This window comes from Mus caroli, unplaced genomic scaffold (assembly GCF_978045245.1).
Source record: "Mus caroli unplaced genomic scaffold, Mus_caroli_1 scaffold_6, whole genome shotgun sequence".
NCBI classification, from domain to species: Eukaryota; Metazoa; Chordata; class Mammalia; order Rodentia; family Muridae; genus Mus; species Mus caroli.
This window is the reverse complement of record NW_028227261.1, coordinates 113030775-113050956: the sequence shown is the minus strand read 5'-3', so window position 1 is coordinate 113050956 and position 20182 is coordinate 113030775. Positions and strand designations below refer to the sequence as shown.

The 20182-nt window shown below is 43.0% G+C and overlaps 1 protein-coding gene across 2 annotated transcripts in view; it reads right to left on the bottom strand.

Moving 5' to 3' along the window:
* Kif24 (kinesin family member 24) overlaps positions 1-20182 on the bottom strand; it is a 71386-nt gene that overhangs the window by 50193 nt on the left and 1011 nt on the right. The gene's annotated exons all lie outside the window — the stretch shown is intronic.

Here is a 20182-nt window from a genome sequence, read left to right as displayed (position 1 = left end):
CATCAGATCCCATTACAGATGGTTGTGAGCCACCATGTGGTTGCTGGGAATTGAATTCAGGGCCTCTGGAAGAGCAGCCAATGCTCTGAACCTCTGAGCCATCTCTCCAGCCCCCAATAAATTTTTTCAAAAGTAATTTATCGTGAAAGCTGGGGTGATGGTTCAGTGACTAAAGCTCTCTTGCCCCATAAGCTTGAGGACCAGAGTTCAGATCCGCAGGACCCATTTAAAAGTTGGATAAGTATGTTGGCTGGCTGTAGTCTCAGTACTCAGGAGACAAGTACAGAGACTCTCTGAGGGAAGCCGGTAAACTCAGACTAGCTAAATCACCAAGCTCTCAGTTCAGTTGAGAGGCTCTGCCTCAATAAACAAAGTGGAAAGTATACCTGCCTCCTCATGCACACACATACACACAACACACATGCACACAACACACATGCAATAAAATAGAAGTTAAAAAAATTTAAAATAATTGCCCATGAATACAATTACATTGTAACCCTAAGGATGTAAATGGAATTCCTCAACATAAAAGTAAAGGAATAAAACAACCAATAAGAAAAAAAATAAGTGGTGAAGAATAATACAAGAGAGGCTGGAGAGATGGTTCTGCAGTTAAGAAGACTGACTGCTCTTCCAGAGGTCCTGAGTTCAATTCCCAGCCAACCACATGGTGGCTCACAGCCATCTGTAGTGGGATCTGATGCCCTCTGCTGGTGTGCCTGAAGAGAGTGACAGTGCAGTGTACTCAAATATGTAAAATAAATAAATAATTAAAAAAATTAATAGGACAACCTTTTAGTAAGTTAAATATTTTAGAAGCTAGAGATGGTAGCACACCTACCAGGCAGAAAAATGCATCTCTGAGGATTCTAGGCCAGCCAAAGTTATATAGTGAAACCCTGTTTTAGATAAATAAGTAAAATATTTTTGAAGGTTTGTCTGATCTCAAACACCCTCCACAACAAGTAGTTCAAAAAGTTTCCAAGGGGTTTGAGAGATGGCTCAGTGGTTAAGAGCACTGGCTGCTCTTCCAAAGGACTTGGGTTCAATTCCCAGCACCCACATGGCAGTTCACAACTGTCTGTAGCTCCAGTTCTAGGGTGCCCGACACCCTCATACAGACACACATGCAGGCAAAGCACCAATGCACATTTACAAAAAGGGTTTCAAGGTAAAGGAAGTCGGGGATCAGAGTTGACAACTGCTGTTTTGTTTAGTGTTTAGATATTCACACTATACAAGTAGCAATAATTTTACTGGGTCATTAGAGCAAAGAAGACAAGTTATTTGTACTGCTGTGCTTCCTTCTTGAAACCATGGGCAAATTTTTAAATAATCTATTTCTATATTCTTTCTTATTGTGCATAAAACTGCCCCAGAACCCCTCTTCTTGTTTGTATATGTGATAGTATATAATTCCATAAGCTAAATGACAGCTCTATGCACCCGTGGAACCACAATTAACAATACAGACCCACTACCCTCAAAACATTCCTCATGCCTGTCCGCATGCCTACCTGTTTTCTGCTCTTGGATGAAGACTACCATTGGCCTACTTTCTGGATTTATGAATTACTTGTATTTCCTAAATTTTACTGAAGTGAAATTATGTTCTCTTCTCTCTAGTGTCTTATTTACTACAGTGATTTTGAGATTTGTCTGCAATGCTATCATTACCTCTTCCTTTTATTGGAGAAGAGAAAGATCTATAATGAACCTGTGGGCTGGCAAGAGCAACATAGCTCTCAAGTGACGTCCAAGATCAGAACTGAATTGTTCTCATGTCTGATTCTTGTTCTCTCCACTCCCTCTGACAGGCCCAATCACTTCCCCCTTAGCTGACTCCTAGGTTTATGGAGTAGCTCACAGCTGTCACCACCAGAAAAATGAACTGCAAATTAGTGAAACCCCGGGTGTGGGGGAGAACGATGGGCAAGATTTTTACATACTGGCTGTTCTGGTATTTAATACCACAAATATGCAGAGCTCTCCTTTGTGGCAAGCCTAGGGACTGCTAGCTCCCAGCTGTTGAGGTAATAATTAGAAATAGACTCAGTATGTCAAGAGCAAATTATCCTAAAAAGAAAGCAAGAAAGTAAGCAACTTACTATAGCTACCCCCCCCCCCGCCCCCCAAATCAAAGATCTTGCTAGGCATGTTGCCACACACCTTTAATCCCAGCATTCTCTAGGGACAGAGGCAGTGAGTTCCAGACCAGTCCCTGGTCTACATATCAAGACATATATAAAAACCAACCTACCTTCCTTCCTTCCTTCCTTCCTTTCTTTCTTGTTGTTTTTCTTTGGAGATAGGATTTCTCTATGCAGGCCAGGCTGGCCTTAAACTCAGAAATCTGCCTGTTTCTGCCTCCTGGGTGCTGGGATTAGAGGTGTGTGCTACCAGTGCCCAGCTAGAGAACTGTCAAAAGAAAAGGAAAAAGAAAACAAAACAAAAAGAAGGAAGGAAGGCAGGCAGGCAGGTAGGAAGACTCTCCACATTGAAAACTATTAGAACACTGATAAGCCGGGCGTGGTGGCGCACGCCTTTAATCCCAGTACTTGGGAGGCAGAGGCAGGCGGATTTCTTTTTTTTTTTTTTTTTTACGTAAATAACCCGTTTATTGCAGGCTAGGCAAGTCTCAGACAGCAGGGCTTCTACTGGTCTTTCAGTTCCTTCAGTCTTCTGATGGAAGACTTCACTGTGACTGCAGAGGTGGTGTTGTAGGTCCAGGCCCCACCGGCCACTGTTTTCATGCAGGAACCACAGTGCCAGATGGGCAGGCGGATTTCTAAGTTCGAGGCCAGCCTGGTCTACAGAGTGAGTTCCAGGACAGCCAGGGCTACATAGTAATGGATTCTCAGAAGAATCAACACTGTTAAAATGTCCATAAAACTCAAAACAAAGATTCAATGCTAGGATAAAGAAATAAATCCTTAGCCGGGCGTAGTGGCGCACGCCTTTAATCCCAGCACTCGGGAGGCAGAGGCAGGCGGATTTCTGAGTTCGAGGCCAGCCTGGTCTACAAAGTGAGTTCCAGGACAGCCAGGGCTATACAGAGAAACCCTGTCTCAAAAAACCAAAAAAAAAAAACCAAAAAAACCAAAAAAAACCAAAGAAATAAATCCTTATAAACACCAAAATATAAAATATAAGACCTTAGAGATCTATTTAGCTCAGTGGTACAGTACTTACCTGGCAAACACAAAGCCAAAGGACTTGGTCCCTAGCAATACACAAACCCAGTGTGCCAGTGCATGCCCGTAACTTCAGCACCTGGGAGGCGCTTGCAGGAGGATCACAAGTTTAAGCTCATCCTCAGCTACACAGCAAGTTTGAGGCCAGCATGAACACGAGAACCTGCTCTAAAAAGAAAACCCAAGGCCAGCATAGTCTACAGAGAGAGTTCCAGTGCAGTCAGGGCTACACAGAGAAACCTGTCTTGAATGACAAAAAAAACCCAAAAAACAGAAAGGTGTGTGTGGTAGGGAGGTGGGGTGGGAGGGCAGGGGAGGGAATGGGAGGGAAGGGGAGGGGAGAGGAAGGTAGGCTGTACTTGGGAGGCCTGAGACAGGAAGACTGCAAGTTCAAGGCCAGTCTGGGTAATTTAGTGAGACTGTTTCAAAACGAAAAGAGAAAAAGTGGTAAAGCACTTAGCGTGAATGAGGTACTATGTTTATTAAATCTCAACTGCAACATTAAAAAAAAAAACACACAAAAACAACTACAAACTCACTTATGGCATTTTTTTAAAGACATAGAAAAAAGAAAACCTGAAATTCTCTAGTTGTAGTGGCACATGGCTGTAATCCCAGCACTTGGGAAGCAGAGGCAAGAAGCTGGCCACAAGTTTGAGGCCATCCTGGGCTACACATGAGTACCAAGCCAGCTAGATTTATATAACATGGCTCTGTCTTTTAAATACAAACAAAATTAATATGAAGAACAAATAAATTCAAGACATAGCCAAAGATGTCTTAAGCAAAAAGAGTAAGGCATGTATGTACATACAGACAAGCAGGTACACACACGTATACATCAAATGAAAAATAAGTGATCAAAATAAATAATAAAGGCTTGGGTTCACATACAGACAAGCAAGCACACACATATACACAAACAAACATATATATAGGCTATCTGATTTTTTTTATACAAATTTCTAAAAAATAGAAATCAAATTCTAATGATAGAAAGCAGGTCAGTGATTGCCTGGGGCCAGGATAGAGGACAAAATTAACTACTGAGGTAACAGGGTGGAATATATATATATATATATATATATATATATATATATATATATATATATATATATATATTTAAAACAAAACAAGACAAAACACAAGTGCTATGGGCCAGCGGGTAAAGGTGCCCTGTCAGGAAGCTGCGTTTGATTCAGCCTGATCCATATTTATGAAAAGAACCCTTGTACACTCCTCTGACTTCTATATGCATGTACACACACACACACACACACACACACACACTATCAACATGAAATAAATTGTTTTTTTTAATTGTAAGGGTCAAATGATGGTCAACTAGATAAAAGTGCTTGACTGATGATCTGAATTTCATCTGCAGAACCAACATGGAGAGTCAAGTGTGGTGGGGCCCGTCCATCTGTAACCTAACATTGCCACTACAAGACATAAGGAGAGTTACCTGAAGTCAGAGGGCACTTGTACATAATAGAAACAAGAGAGACACTGCTTCAACAACTTGAAGGCAAGAACCAACCTCAGAAAGTTGTCCTCTGACCTCCACACACTGTAAGGGTCCAAGAATTACCAAAGAATGCCAAAGACTCAAATAGTATGCAAAATCAAAGAGCGTTTATTCTGCAGAAATCCAACATACAGGGGTGTAGCATTCATCAAAATGGTCACCTCAAGGTGAGCTTGCAGGCTCAATTTAAAGCTGATTAGGGGAATTCCAGAGAGGGGTGGGTAACCTTTATCCTGTTTGATTGGCACAATTTCTAGGAGTACTGGTATCTCAGGGATTGGCCAGGGCTCTGGGGACTTTCTAGAACTGATGCTAACTATCCTTGCCTCAGGCAAGATGGTAAGACAGCTCCTGATTGTGGGCTGTAGTTTTTCTTGGAACTGGTTTGTTCAGTTCTAGGAAACAGAAACTCAGGTCTAGTTTCCTGAACTGGCATTTCACAGCCTGCCATACAGTCAGGCTACTCAACCTTCTCATTCTCCCCTTAAGTAATAGCTCATCTCAAATCCTTGAGATTTCCATGAGTTGGTATTGTTGCTTGAGAATCATCAGTTGGATAGTGGAAATCTGTTCCTTGACAAACCCAACTAAAACATTCATTATAGGGTCAACAAGTTAAGGCTAATAGCAAAAGGATGATGGGTTCGGCCAAGGTTAAAACAAGGGTGGTTAACCAAGGGAACCAGTTAAAGACGGATTCACACCAGCCTTGAGACTGTTCTTTTTCCATTTTTCTGTTATGCAATCTTTTTCTCAGCAAGGCCATTGTTCTTCAAAGACCCTGGTATAGTTGGTGTTAAAACAGCATTGTTCCCCCAAGGCCAGACAGAGTCCTCCTTGTTGAAGGAACAAGTCTAATTCCCTTCTATTTTGTATGACTACTCCTGCCAGGAAGGAGAGAGAGAGACTCCTTTAGGAGAGTAATGGATTTTTCTAACTTTTCCAGATCAGAATCTATGGCCATTCGCATGGCCTTATAAATTTTATTCTGGAAAATCAGGGCTGAGGCACCTATGCAGGAGTGCCAGCCCACCCTATGCTCGAGAAGGTGGGTAGCAGGGCAGCAGCCACGGCAACTCTTTTTAACCCAGCGAATTGGAGGAGCCAACTAGGTTAGTATACCCTCTCCTATGTGATAAGCCACCCAGGGGACAACTAGGTTAGTATACCCTCTCCTATGTGATAAGCCACCCAGGGGACAAGTTGTACCAGAACACAAAAATCTCAGTCACATTTAAAATTAGGGCATGAATGCATGGAGTGAGGCAAAGGATCACCAAGCATCTTCTGGGGGCAGCAGGTATCTTGAAGTGATAGGGGCTACCGTGAAGTTGCAGGGGTGGGTTCTGACGAAGGGTGACAGTGGGTGGGGGCAGAGGTTTGAGAGGCAGTTGGTTTGGCTTTGCTAATACCTTGCTGGGATCTAAAGGGACCGTGGGTCCCATGAGGCGTCGATGGAGCAGTTGAATGGTAAACAGGAGTCCCAGATCACAGCTAGAGATATAAAGTCTTAATCCCCATATCTTACCAGCAGTCCAATTGGCATTCTCGCCAGCATTTGTAAACTTGAGTTTGTTGCATTACCCCCACCAGATAGTAAGGGGGCTCAAAGCAAGGTCCACAAGTTTCTCTCCTAGGGAGCTGGGTGTCCTTTCATATACAGGGTCTGGTCCTAGGTGTCCCAGTGATGAGACCATCTTTAATGAGGTGGGGACTGAGGGGCTTCCAGTTTATCCATCTGGTAGATTTCCACTCCTATGCCACATAGGAAAAGGACTCCCAACCACTGCATTTGGCCTACTGGTTGGGGTCCCGGGAGTGCCCCAGACAGATGTAAAAGATGAATCCATGTGTGCCTTTAGCCCCCAGGCAAGTTAACAAACATAACCAGGGAAGGGCTGTTGATCTAACAGGTCCCATCCCTCATCCACTAGGTCACAAAGGTCTACATGAAGATTAGGGAACCAAGTGCCCAGGGTAGCAGAGTGGGTGGTAGAGTTGGCAACCTTACCTGTTACAATATTATCTGCCAAGTCAGATTCAGGGGATAGTGGGGGGCTATTGGCTGATGCAGCAAGCTGTAAGCAACAGGAAAGCAGGAGCAAGAGTGTCGAGGTTGCAGCTTCAGTGGGTCAACAGGATGTGGGGATGCCCTCCACTGCCCTTGAGATGGGTGGTCTGGAAATCATTCCCGATGAGACCTTAACTGCTGAGTCTTCTCTCTCCTGACAGGCTTAATGTGGGAGTAGTGTATCCATGTCTGGATCCCATCCACTTTCACAGCCCTTGGTGTGATCAGGATCACAGTATGCGGTCCTTCCTAGTGGGGTTCCAGAGTCTTGTGGTTATGCCTTTTAATCCAGACTTTGTCACCTGGTTCAAAGCAATGGGGGCTAGGGGAAGGAGCAGACTCAAATGCCTGGCAGATGGCAAACCAGCTGTTTCTGGATTCTGCGGAGGGCCTCCAAGGATTCCAAGAACTTATATTGGTTCTACTCAGCTAGAATGTCAGACTGGAGGTTAGGCAACATGGGAGGAGGCCTCCCATAGAGTATCTCAAAGTGGATGAGACCTAAGGTATAAGGAATTTAGCCTTACATAAAGTATAAGGTAGAAGAGACACCCAGTTACTGCCAGTTTCAAGGGTTAATTTGGTCGAAGCCTCCTTCAGGGTCCAATTCATCTTTTCTACCTGTCTTGAACTCTGGGATCTGTATACACAATGCAGTTTCCAGTTGGTTCCCAAGACATGTATTAAAGATTGAGTTAACCAAGAGATAAATGCTGGTCCATTGTCAGACTCAAACAGGGTAGGTAGACCATACCTGGGTATGATGTTTTATAGAATCTTCTTTGCCAGTCTTTTCTTCTTTCATAGGGTAGGCTTCTACTCATCCTGAAAAGATTATAAAAACTAGCAGCTATTTATATCCATATATTCCTGGCTTTACTTTTGTATAATCTATTTCCCCAATTGGCCCCTGGCCTCTAACTCTGGTTCCTGGGGTTCCTTGATTGAAGCCTGAGGGGTTCAAAGCTTGATAGGTGGGATATTTGAGATTATCTGATCAACCAAGTGTCTCAAGTCAAATATTTTGTACTTTGCCCCTTGCAACAATTTCTTTAATTTTCGGTGGCCTGATAGATGTGATGGATGAGTTGTTTAGTGAACTCCTTAGATAGGATGGTGTAGCCCTTGGCAGCTGCAACCATCCATCACTTCTACAGATTCCCTGGCATTTGGCCTGATCTTGTTTGTCCTCAGTAGTATATGCTGGGATGGCTAGGAGTGCAGGGCTGGCAAGGCTATCAGGATGTAGGCAGTGGAGGCCTAGGCATCCTCCCTTGCAGCTTCACCAGCTATCTTGTTTCCTTGGGCTATTTCTGGGATCCTTTTTGATGCCCAGGGCAGTGAATTATGGCCACCTTGAGGGTAAGCCACAAAACCTTATTTTTGATGTTTTTTTTCCTTCAGCAGTTAGCAGTCCCCCCCCCCCCCTTGGTATATGGACCCATGCACATGAGCCATGGCAAAGGCATATCTGCTGTCAGTGTCAATGCTGGCTATGGTCCCCTTTGCCAGCTTTAAAGCCTAGGTTAGAGCTTTTAGTTCAGCTTTCTGGGCTGAAGTTCCTGGCGGTAAAGCAGTTGCCCAAATGAGAGAGTCCAAGTCAACCATGGCTGCCCTATCAAATTTGGTTCCATTCTGGATAAAGCTGCTCCCGTCTGTGAAATAAATGCACTTAGCATCTGGCTCAGGTATGTCAGTCAGGTCTGGCCTAATGTTTTTGAGCACCCCTCGCCCAAAATAATACAGCAATTTGTCTGAGGATGGGTCTGGCAGCAGTGTAGCTAAGGTTAGGGCAGATGATAGGTTATAAGATATCTTATAAGATAGGGGGGATTCAAAAGCAGTGCCTGGAAGTATACCAGTCTAGCATCTAAATTCTTGAGAGTTCCCTCAATAGCATGGGGGGGGTGGTGGTGATGATAACAAATTCTTGTCCCACAGATATCTTGTCAGCATCCTTGACCAGCAGGGCAGTTATAATCCAGAGACAGGGTGGCTATCCCTGAGCCACCAGGTCTAGCTTCTTAGATAAATAAGCCACAGGTCTTTTCCATGGTCCAAGTTTGGGTGAGCACCCCTTTTGCTATTGCCTTTCTCTCATCCACATACAGGTGAAAAGGTTTGTGAATGTCCAGGAAGGCCAGGGCTGGTGCCTCCAATAAGGCTTCCCTTAAAAGGCATGTCCATCTCAGGTGTCCATTCAATCTTACCTTCTTTGCCCCTAGTAGCCTCATATAATGGCTGTGCTATCTCAGTGAACCCTGGCCCCCAGAGTCTACAAAACACCATGGACCTAAACATTCCTGTACTTGCCTTTGGGTTGTTGGAACTGGGATGCTGAGGATAGTTTGCTTCCGGGGGTCCAACAGCATGCATTGGCCCCCCAGCTTGTGTATGTACCCCAGATAGGTGACTTCAAGTTGGCCTCCTTAACAGACACTTATCAGCCCAATTGACTCAGCTCCTGTAGTAGGTCTTGTGTGGTCTCTTGGCAAGTCTCCAAGTTGGGGGCCACAACTATGAGGTTATCTATGAACTGGAGTAAGGTTATTTGAGGGTGGATCCGCTGGTCCTCACCTTAAGTTCAGAAAGTCCGTGAATCCTTGAGGCAGACATACCTAGTCTGTTAAAGCCTCTCTCCAAATATTGCCATTCAAAGGCAAATAGAGGGTGGCTTTTGGCTGCCAGAGGCAAGCTAAAGAAGCCATCCTTCAGGTCGAGCACAGTGCACCTGGTGTGCCTGGGAAGGAGGCTGCTGAGCAGGGTGCAGTGGTTTGAACTGTAGGATGGCTATCTTCCACCTGCTTGTTTATTCCCCTCAAATCCTGTACAGGCTGATAGTCATAGAAATGAGGCTTCTTGCCTGCAAGGAGAGAGGTGTTCCATGTCAGTTGGCAAGGAATCAGAATCCCTGCCTCCCAGAGCCAGCTGATGTGCAGGGTGATCCCATTCTGGCTTCTCTAGGCCTTGGATATTGCCTGGTTTGGGCTCAGGCAGCCCCAGCCTTTAACTGAACTAGAACTGAAGTCCAATGACAGGTCAGTCCTATTGAATTCTTTTCTGCCCAGACCTCGGGACTTCTCTCAGAAACTTCTGGAGCAACAGGCTCAGAGATGGAACAGGCCAAGGGAACAATTTATATTTCTCCTCTAGAACCAAGGTCATAACATGGGTGGGGCCATTTCTTATCCAGGACTTTCACTCCCTCTGGACCAAAATGGATTTGGGTTCCCATCTTGGTAAGAAAGTTTCTTCCCAGAAGGCGGTATGGACAACCAGGGATGCCCATAAATGAGTCTGTTACCTGTCCACCTTTCTTTGATTAGTCCATGGATAGGGCTTGATGTCCATTGGCCCTTGTACCCATGTTTTCTGGTCTGACAGTGGCCCCAGTGGTTGTGCCCCGGTATCCACCAGAAAGTCTATGGGCTTCCCCTCTACTTTCCGGGTTACTCAGGGCTCATGGTGTGGAGTTGAGCCCCAATACTCCTGAGTCATCTACTTCTTCCAACTCCAGTACCTTTGGGCCCTCTCTTGGGTTTCTTTTAGGGCACTCATTTTTGCAATGGCCCTTCTCTTTGCAATGGGCACACTGGACCCTTGTAATGGAGGGCTGGTTTCTCCTTTAGTGGGTACTGGCTTACCTTTGCCCCTTCCATGGGGCAAGTTTTTCAGCTCTCTTTCATTGGTTTGTGGTGGCGAACAGCACTTTTGCCAGTTCTTGGTCTGTTGATCATCAGGGCTCTCTTGATTGTTAAAAAGCCTTCTCAGCTATAACGTCTAATTCAGCTGGTTACCCGAAAAGCTGTCCAGGCACTGAAGTTTCTGAAAGATGCCAGGGGCAGCTTGACTGACAAATGCCATGTTTTTGGCAGATTGGTTCTCTCTGGCCTCTGGATCGCACTGAGTGTAGGTCCTGTAGGCCTCCATCAATCTTTCCAGGAAATTTCTCAGTGACCCATCTTTTCCTTACACATCTGAATTACTTTGGACAAATTTGTAGGCCATCTAGCAGCCTCTTAGAGCCCCCCTCCCCCATTAGAACCTGGTAGTACACCATGAGTTTCTCTTTAACTGCATCAGTGTTATAGTCCCAATCAGGCCGAGTCAAGACCACATCAATATTGGCCCAGATCCGGGTGGGCAGCCTATTTGCTCCCAGAAGGAACTTTCAGGCGGCTCGAACAATCCATTCCCTCTTTACCAGAGAAGAGACCCTGGAGCAGTTGTTGACAATCATCCCAGGTCAGCTGGTGAATCAACATTATTGAATCCAAGAGTTCTATCAAGGCAGATTGTTTTTCTGAGAATTTAGGGTTCTTCAAATTCCAAATATAAAGGTCATTAATAGCAAAGGGACAAAAGACATTCAGGCATCTGGACTTACCAATTGGCAGGGAGTAAATCTGTCCTGGAAAATGCCTGACTATTTGGATTGTCAATCCCATATGAGCCCCCAAATGTAAGGGTCTGTGAATCTCTGAAGAATGACATCCCAGGCTCAAATAGTATGAAAAAGCTAAGAGAGTTTATTCTGCAGAAATCCAGCATGCAGGGGTCTAGCATTCATCAAAATGGCCACTTCAAGGTGAGCTTGCAGGCTCAATTTAAAGCTAATTAGGGGAATTCCAGGGAAGGGTAGGTAGGTGATCTTTATCCTGATTGGTTGGCTCTATCTCTAGGGGTACTGGTATCTTTGGGATTGGCCAAGGTTCTGGGGACTTTCCAGAACTATTGCTGACTATTCTTACCACGGGCCAGATGGTAGGATTGTGCGCTGTAGTTTTTCTTGGAACTAGTTTGTTCAGTTCTGGGAAACAGAAACTTAGGCCTAGTCCCCCCCTGAACTGTCATCTCACAGCCTGTCATGGAATCAATCTAGTTCAACCTCCTCAACTCAAGTCACATGTACACACACACACACACACACACACACAAATGCAATCAAAACTTATCAATCATTCCTTTTTTAAAAAGTAATTTACTCAGATTTTTTTTTTTTGGGGGGGGCAGGGTCTCACTGTGCAGCTCTGCCTGTTCTATAATTCACTTTGTAAACTAGATTGACCCTGAACTCAAGAGATCCACCTGCCTCTGCCTGCCAGGATTAAAGATGTGTGCTGGGCTGGTGAGATGGCTCAGTGGGTAAGAGCACCCGACTGCTCTTCCAAAGGTCCAGAGTTCAAATCCCAGCAACCACATGGTGGCTCACAACCATCCATAACGAGATCTGACTCCCTCTTCTGGAGTGTCTGAAGACAGCTACAGTGTACTTACATATAATAAATAAATAAATCTTTAAAAAAAAAAGAAGATGTGTGCTATTATACCCAGCTCAATAATTCCTTAAAGCTCCTAATACCTTTAAAAATATTTTTTGTATCAAAAGATGGCCTAGTCGGCCATCACTGCAAAGAGAGGCCCATTGGACTTGCAAACTTTGTATGCCCCAGTACAGGGAAACCCCAGGGCCAAAAAGGGGGAGTGGATGGGTAGGGGATTGGGGGAGTGGGTATGGGGGACTTTTGGGATAGCATTGAAAATGTAAATGAGGAAAATACCTAATTAAAAAAAAATTAAAAAAATTAAAATATTTTTATTTTATGTATATGAGTATTTCTTGCATGCACTACATGTGTACCTGGTGCCTTCAGTGGCAAGAGGAAGGTGTCGGATTTCCAGAAAACAGAGCTATTGTAAGCTGCCAGATGTGTGGAGGGAACCAAATGGAATTCTCTGCAAGAGGAGCAAGAGCTCTGAAGGGCTAAATCATGTTTCCATTGCCCCAATGCCCAATACCTCAACAGTCAATTCTGTCTCTAGGCAATCACTGACCTATTTTCTGTCATTAAAAATGGGTTTCTATTTTTTTAGCAGTTTGCATAAAATAAAATCAGATAGCTGAAGTATATATCTTTAATTTTAAAAAAATATTTTGATATTCTGAGACAAGTCTCACTATGTAGTTCAGGCTGATTTGAAACTTGCTTCTAAGAGTGTAGAGATGGGGCTGGTGAGATGGTTCAGTGGGTAAAAGCACCCGACTGCTCTTCCGAAGGTCCGGAGTTCAAATCCCAGCAACCACATGGTGACTCACAACCATCCGTAACGAGATCTGACTCCCTCTTCTGGAGTGTCTGAAGACAGCTACAGTGTACTTACATATAATCAATAAATCTTAAAAAAAAAAAAAGAGTGTAGAGATGGCTCTGCAATTAAAAGCACGTTTTGTGTGTGTGTGTGTTTGAGACAGGGTTTATTATGCATCTCTGCCTGTGCAAACCAGGCTGGCCTGGAACCCATGGAGACCTGCCTGCCTCTGCCCCCCAGGTGCAGGGATTAAGGCGTGCACCCCCATGCCTGGCACTTGTTCTTGTAGAGAACCAGGTTCATTTCTAGCACCTTTGTGGTGGTTCACAAACATCTGTGGCTCAAGTCCCAGGGGATCCAATGCCCTCTTCTGACCTCCATGGACATCAAGCACACACGTGGTACATATGCATACATGCCCAACAAAACACTCATGCATAAAATAAACTGAGTTACCAAAAAACAAAACAAACCATAAAAAAAACCCAAAACAGAAACACAAAAAAACTTACTGTGTGGTCCAGAAAGATCTCAAACTAGAAAACCTTCTACCTTCTGTTAGAAATAAGTTTGGAGTTACAAAGAAAAGCAACTGATGTGTCTAGACAAAGCAAAACCTTACTCTTGATCAAGAGGGTGCATAGCTCAAAAAGAAGAGCATGCACACCAGGGCAGGAAGTGAGTGCACTTGGTTTTTATTCTAACATAAGTGGTCTTTTCCCCATTGGCTAGGGCCTGACTTTACAGTCTTTCTCAATTGGCTAGTTTTAAAAGAATTGGCACAAAGGAAATGGGGAAGGCCCCTGAATCATTTAAATTCCAAAACTGTAACAGGGCCTTTGTGTAAACAAAAGGTTAACTAGGTTGTGAGGGAGGATTTAAAATATTATAAAGTTTTAAAAGGTAGAGGAGATCAAAAGGTTTGAAATCATCCACAACAAAACCTACAGTGTTTAACAGGGAGACTAATATTTAAAGTTTCTTATGCTCCTGTACTGGCTAGTTTTGTGTCAACTTGACACAGCTGGAGTTATCACAGAGAAAGGAGCTTCAGTTGAGGAAATGCCTCCATGAGATCCAACTGTAAGGCATTTTCTCAATTAGTGATCAAGTGGGAAAGGCCCCTTGTGGGTGGGACCATCTCTGGGCTGGTAGTCTTGGGTTCTATAAGAGAGCAAGTTGAGCAAGCCAGTGGAAGCAAGCCAGTAAGGAACATCCCTCCATGGCCTCTGCATCAGCTCCTGCTTCCTGACCTGCTTGAGTTCCAGTCCTGCATCCTTTGGTGATCAACAGCAATGTGAAAAGTGTAAGCTGAATAAACCCTTTCCTCCCCAACCTGCTTCTTGGTCATGATGTTTTGTCCAGGTATAGAAACCCTGACTAAGACACCTCCCAAGTACAAATATGTGCCACCAGGTCTAGCCAAAGTCATTACAATTATATAACATGGAGTCTAAACAGAGATTTTTCTGTTTTGTGGAAAATTTACCTTTTCTTTGTTAGGACTTTGGAAACAAGTTGAAATGATTATATTGTTTTTCATATCCATTTTTATATTCAACTTAAATGACAGCTGCTAGTGAAAATGAGGAAATTTCTGAGCATTTATATCCATGAAACTTATGGCAATCTAAAAAAAAAAAACCAAATTTAACAAGTTTGTGAAAGAAATACATATACACTTAATAACTCAGGTAAGATCATCTGCTCAAAGGTATCCCAGGGGCAGATGGATTTTTGCTAAGAGTTCTATCTGCCTTTAGGTAGGGGCAAGTCAGTAAGTATTATGAACCCTAGAATAAGTATCAAAATTTCAAAAATATAAGTATCAGACTCTAATGTTATCTTGTTGTATGTATCAAGATTATGTGTTGTTTCTTATAGAACTCTTTAATCACTATAAAGAAATCTAAGGTCTATATAATTCTTTGCCAGGCAGAAAAATGGGTGAAAATAGGCCAGTTCTAAGACATTCACATTCTTCTTTAGTTTCTTTAATTCATGCAACATCCCAAATACTTCAGTTATCCAAGAGGAAACACAATCAAAGGCCTTTAAGGATAGCAAGGATAGCATTAAATCTTTTTTTTTTTTTTTTGGCTTTTCTTTTTTTTTTTTTTTAAGGTAAGCAGAAATGATTTACTCTAAAATACTTTATTATAATTGTATTTCTTTTTTTAATTTTTAATATTTTTTATTACGTATTTTCCTCAATTACATTTCCAATGCTATCCCAAAAGTCCCCCATACCCCCCCTCACTTCCCTACCCACCCATTCCCATTCTTTTGGCCCTGGCATTCCCCTGTTTTTTGGCTTTTCAAGACAGGGTTTCTCTGTATAGCCCTGGCTGTCCTGGAACTCACTCTGTAGACCAGGCTGGCCTTGAACTCAGAAATCTGCCTGTCCCTGCCTCCCAAGTGCTGGGATTAAAGGTGTGCACCACCACTGCCCAGGACAGCATTAAATCTTAACAACTTGCCCGGCAGTGGTGCCACGCGCCTTTGATCCCAGCACTTGGGAAGAAGAGGCAGGCAGATTTCTGAGTTCAAGACCAGTCTGGTCTATAGAGTGGATTCCAGGACAGCCAGGGCTACACAGAGAAACCCTGTCTCAAAAAACAAACAAACAAACAAACAAACGAACAAAAAATCTTAACAACTTTATTGACATGGAATTCTCGTACTATAAAACACCCATTTAGAATATATAATTTAATAATTCTTACTATATTAAGAGGTATACAACCATCAATCACCACAATTCAATTTTAGAACATTTTTAGCACACACACACACACACACACACACACACACACTCACACCTACCATTAAATTTTAAATGCATCTAAAAGGGAAGAGCTCTACTAAAACACTGAACTCCATAAGTATTAGAATAAAAATTAACCATGGGGAGAAAATTTGAGATAACTAACATTTTTTATAGAAATCTGAGCTGTGGTTAGAATAGTCAAAAATACATAGGAGACAACCAGAGTTTGATTTCCCAAAACTGCCCCTCCCTAGAACAACTCCCTCAAATTGTCCCCTGACCTCCACATATGTGAATGGGTCTCTCTACTCAGATGCATCTCACACACACAAATATACAGAGACAAGTTAAGAAACAGACAAACAAGGCGTGGTGGTGCACACCTTTGATCCCAGCACTCGGGAGGTAGAGGCAGGCGGATTTCTGAGTTCGAGGCCAGCCTGGTCTACAAAGTGAGTTCCAGGACAGCCAGGGCTATAAAGAGAAACCCTGTCTCGGAAAAAAAAAAACAAACAAACAACCCAACAACAAAAAAGAAAGAAACAAACAAATAAAAAACAGATACAGGGCTGGTGAGATGGCTCAGTGGGTAAGAGCACCCGACTGCTCTTCTGAAGGTCCAGAGTTCAAATCCCAGCAACCACATGGTGGCTCACAACCATCTGTAACGAGATCTGGCGCCCTCTTCTGGAGTGTCTGAAGACAGCTACAGTGTACTTACATATAACAAATAAATAAATCTTAAAAAAAAAAAAAAAAAAAAACAGATACAATACAAGCCCCAACATTCTCAATCACTTTTTATAAAAGTGTTTCTGTACCTCAGGTTAGATACTAGATCCTTAAGAGCACACAAGAATGTCCAAATCCCAAGGAACAAAATAAAAGGGGAATAATACAGTATATGCTTCTCTCTGCAAGAGATCCAGTTATTTCACACCCCGGGGATTATCCTATCTATAGTAACTGAGCTTTACAAAAGACAAAGGACAAGAGACAACTGCTTGAAACAACAGCTGCACAAGAACTAAAACAGATGGTACTCAATGGAATGCCTGCAGTCAGGGGTGGATTCTGGACACTATTACTGCCATATTACTTAAAAACAAAAAACAAAAAACAAACAAAACCTTTGAGGTTATTTCTGTTTGCAATTGAAAAATAAATTAATTCACTTTAATCACCTAAAAACAGATGTAACAAAATTGTTGAACCCAGTCATCTCAAGTCAACACAGGTCTACTATTCTCTAAATAGGGTTAGTATTGGGACAGGTAATAACCAATGTTGGGTTTAAATACAGTAGCTTATTTTTTAAATTTTAGTCTAGTTAAATCTCAGGAAGTTGTTAAAGATTTTTTTGTCAGTTTGCAGCCATAAAACCATGCCAACAAACCATCTCTCATGTGTTTACCTAGACAATAATGGCTATGATCAGTCTTTATAGATTTCCAAACTGGCCGGGCAGTGATGGCACATGCACTCAAGAGGCAGAGGCAAATGGATCTCTGAGTTTGAGGCAAGCCTGGTCTACAACTTGAGTTCTAGGACAGCCAGGGATACACAAAGAAAACCTGTCTTGAAAAGTCAAAAATAAACAAACAAATAAATCTCCAAGCTCATATGATTTCAGTCAGGGTCATACCACTTTGGAAACAGTTGTCTCTATGGAATCAGGCATTACCCACAAAGGAATGATGTTGAGAAAGCAATGACTTAAAAATAACCTCAGTCAGGAATGGTAGTGCACACCTTTAGTCCCAGCGGAGGAGGTACAGGTGGGCCGATCTCTGTCAAGGCCAGTCTACATTGTGCAGGAGAGGGGGGAGAGACAGAGTTAGTTTTAAGACAGGGTCTTATGTAGCCCTGATAGCCTGGAACTCACTATATAGACCAAATTGGCTTTGAACACACAGAGATCCATCTGCCTCTGTCTCTGGAGTGCTGGGATTAAAGGTATACACTACCACATTCCTAGCCTCGTTTAACAAAACTTGTTAAGGACCTACAGTACACAAAGTTTGAACAAATTTGCTAAGCCTACATGGAGAGACTAGGTTAACAGATCATAGACACTAGATGAGGTCGAGATATGAGAAAAGTTCAACCCTTCATTACACAAATAACAAAACAGCAACCTATCAGCTCTTGTTGCACCATGCCTGCCTGGATGCTGCAATGCTCCTCCTGCCTTGATGATGCTGGACTGAATCTCTGAACCTGTAAGCCAGCCCCAATTAAGAGTTTTGCTTTTAAGAGTGGCCTTGGTCATGGTATCTGCTCACAGCAATGACACCCTAACTAAGACACTAGTGGTCAGCTTGCTTTCTCCACTCTTATACTGTCCAGAATTCCCTGTCTAGGAAATGATGTCATCCACAGTGAGCAGGTCTTCACACCTCAATTAATGCAAGTCAATCTTCCATAGACATCGCTTTCTCCCAGGTGATTCTGTGTCTTGTCAAGTTGACAATTAGCATTAAATATTACAATATCCAAACCACAACAGCTGCTAGACTTGTCATTTTTATTGTTGTTGTTTGAGGCAAAGTTTCTCTGTGTATCCCTGGCTGTTCTAGAACTCACTCTGTAGACCAGGCTGGCCTTGATCTCCAAGATCTGCCTGATTCTGCCTCTCAAGCATTGGGATTAAAGGCATGAGCCACCACTGCCTGGCACCGTTTTGAATCTTTTCACTAAAGTTAACTCTGAACTATGAATTTCATATAAGAAAGAATAATCAGCAATAACACTGTGACTACATAGGCCATTAGTCAATAATGAAATAGTCTTGGAAATGCAACAGGATTCTGGAAACCTGATGAATGGACAGAGGCTGCATTGTTAATACTTTCTGAAGAGAGTGATCACAAAATTCTCTCGGTAGAATATAAATGCAAGGAAAAAAAATGTTTTAAAAGCAAGCAAGAGGGCTTGACCCATAAAGGCACTTTCTGCCAAGCCTGATGGCATGAGTAAATCTGGAGAAAAGACCCTACGCCCCAGAAGCCATCCTCTGTTCATAAAGACACACAACAAATAAAACAAGTAATAAAAGGTTTAGAAATTTTCTCAAAGTGAGTGTGTTGGCTTATATTTATAATTCCAGCTGAAACAGGGGGCTGGAGAGATGGCTCAGTGGGTAAGAGCACCCGACTGCTCTTCCGAAGGTCCAGAGTTCAAATCCCAGCAACCACATGGTGGCTCACAACCATCTGTAACGAGATCTGGCGCCCTCTTCTGGAGTGTCTGAAGACAGCTTATAATCAATAAATAAATCTTTAAAAAAAAAAAAAAAAAGCTGAAACAGGAAGATTATTGCATGTTCCAGTAGAGTCTGGACTACAGTGTAAAATGCTAGCCCCCAGAAAGTTAAAAAAAAATGGAGCTGGAGAGATGGCTTAACACTTAAGAGCACTAGCTGTTCTTTCAAAGGACCAGGGTTCTACTCCCAGCACCCACATGGAGTCTCACAACTGTCTATAACTACAGCTGTAGAGAATCTAACACCCTCTTTTGGTTTCCTTCATACTGCACACACACAAGGTACACAAACATACAGGCAAAACACTCATACACACTGTCTTAGTCAGGGTTTCTATTCCTGCACAAACATCATGACCAAGAAGCAAGTTGGGGAGGAAAGGGTTTATTCAGTTTACACTTTCCACACTGCTGTTCATCACCAAGGGAAGTCAGGACCAGAACTCAAGCAGGTCAGGAAGCAGGAGCTGATGCAGAGCCATGGAGGGATGTTTTTTACTGGCTTGCTTCCCCTGGCTTGCTCAGCTTGCTCTCTTATAGAACCAAGACTGCCAGCCGAGAGATGGTCCCACCCACAAGGGGCCCTCCCCTCTTGATAACTAACTCAGGAAATGCCGGAAATACAACTGTATTCAGGAAATACAGCTGGATCTCATGGAGGCATTTCCTCAACTGAAGCTCCTTTCTCTGTGATAACTCCTGCCTGTGTCAAGTTGACACACAAAACCAGCCTGTACACACATAAAATTAAACAAACAAACCACCAAACCACCTGAAATAAAGGCCAAGGAAGTGGCTTGGTAGGTAAATGCACATAACCTATAATAAGCCTAATGGTTCAAGTTCAATGCCTAGAACCCACATAAAAGGTCACATGTGGAACTGCACATGTGTAACCCTAGCACTCCTAGGGAGAAGTGTGTGTGTGTGTGTGTGTAAGACAGAAATATCCTGGAGTATGCACTGCAGCAGCAAAAACAAGCTGCTTAAAAACATGAAAAATGAGAACCAGTTCCTCAAAGTTGTCCTCTGATCTTCACTTGAGTGCTCACACACACACACACACACACACACACACACACACACACTGTTAAGTGAAAAAAACTCAAAGTCAAATAATTGATTTCAATTTCCAAAGCACAGATAAAAATGTTACGATAGTTGGTGGTCACTAAACAACAAGAGGAAATCCTCGGGCATATAAGGACAGAATGGCCTGGTATAAGCAAATACATTTAGGGGTTTGAGAAGAGGTACTT